Source organism: Pteropus medius, unplaced genomic scaffold (assembly GCF_902729225.1).
Source record: "Pteropus medius unplaced genomic scaffold, Ma_sr-lr_union100, whole genome shotgun sequence".
Lineage (NCBI taxonomy): Eukaryota > Metazoa > Chordata > Mammalia > Chiroptera > Pteropodidae > Pteropus > Pteropus medius.
The window spans coordinates 6864023-6865221 of NW_024350926.1; the positions used below are offsets into that span (position 1 = coordinate 6864023).

General features: G+C 37.2%; 1 pseudogene; it reads left to right on the forward strand.

Annotated features, from left to right (window-relative positions):
• The first annotated feature begins 578 nt into the window (after positions 1-578).
• LOC120585663 (uncharacterized) lies at positions 579-698 on the forward strand (annotated as a pseudogene).
• The last annotated feature ends 501 nt before the right edge of the window (positions 699-1199 follow it).

Here is a 1199-nt window from a genome sequence, read left to right on the forward strand (position 1 = left end):
TGGCATCCATTTATGATTCAAAAAACAGTGGGTATAGAGAGAACGTACCTCAGCATAATAAAGGCCATATATGACAATCCCACAGCTAACATATTCAGTGTTGTAAAACTAAAAGTTCCTCTAGAGTCAGGAACAAGACAAGGATGCCCTTTTATTTAATATAATATTAGAAGTCCTAGCCGGAGCAATTGGGCAATAAGAAGAAAAGGTATCCGAATTGGAAAAGAAGAAGTAAAACTCGCTGTTTGCAGATGAAATGATATTATATACAGGAAACTCTAAAGACTCCATCAAAATACTGTTAGGACTAATACAGTAAAGTTACAAGATACAAATCAATATACAAAATGGGAGAAGGGGGTCAAAAAGTACAAATTTCCAATTACAAAATGGATAAGTCATGGGGACGTAATATATAGAATGGTGACTATAGTTAATAATAATGTTTTGCATATTCAAGTAGCTAAGAAAGTGGGTCTTGAAAGTTCTCATCACGAGAAAAACATTTTGTGATTATGTTGGCGATAGATGTTAGCTGGACTTATTGTAGTGATCATTGCAATTGTATACAAATATTAGTCTATGGCCACGCCACCCTGAACGTGCCTGATCTCTTCTGATCTCTGAAGCTAAGCAGGGTTGGGCTTCGTTAGTACTTGGATGGGAGACCAACCTGGGAATACCAGGTGCCGTAGGCATTAAAAAATATATAGAGAGAGAATCATCGTAGGCCTGAAATTAATATACTGTTACGTCAGTTATTCCTCAAAAAAAAAAATCCTTTAAGCAAGAGTATATGGTTGGTTATGTGAAAGAATGTTCTTTTAGGTAAGGAAATAGGAATATGAAGTATGAATAATGACATTTTCAGATGGGAGCTTATTTCGCACTCTAATAAAGAAAAGTTCTGTGGTTGTGGCAAGCTGTATGTCTCAAATTAAGGTTATGATTTGCTAGACATACAAAGAGCTGCATCTTTAAATGACTTAACAGGACATTTTCAAGCAACTCAGCACTTGGCAGATTTAGTTTTGATGAGCAGGAGCAGGTGGGTGGCTCAGGCTTCTCAACCTTGAGAAGATGACCCCAAATGACATTTGTGTTTTTTTCCCCCGATCGATGCAGGATAGAATAAGATTTAGTTCGGGAACTCGGGAATGGCATATCAGCTGTTCTGGAGAAAGGGAGAAGAAAGTGTG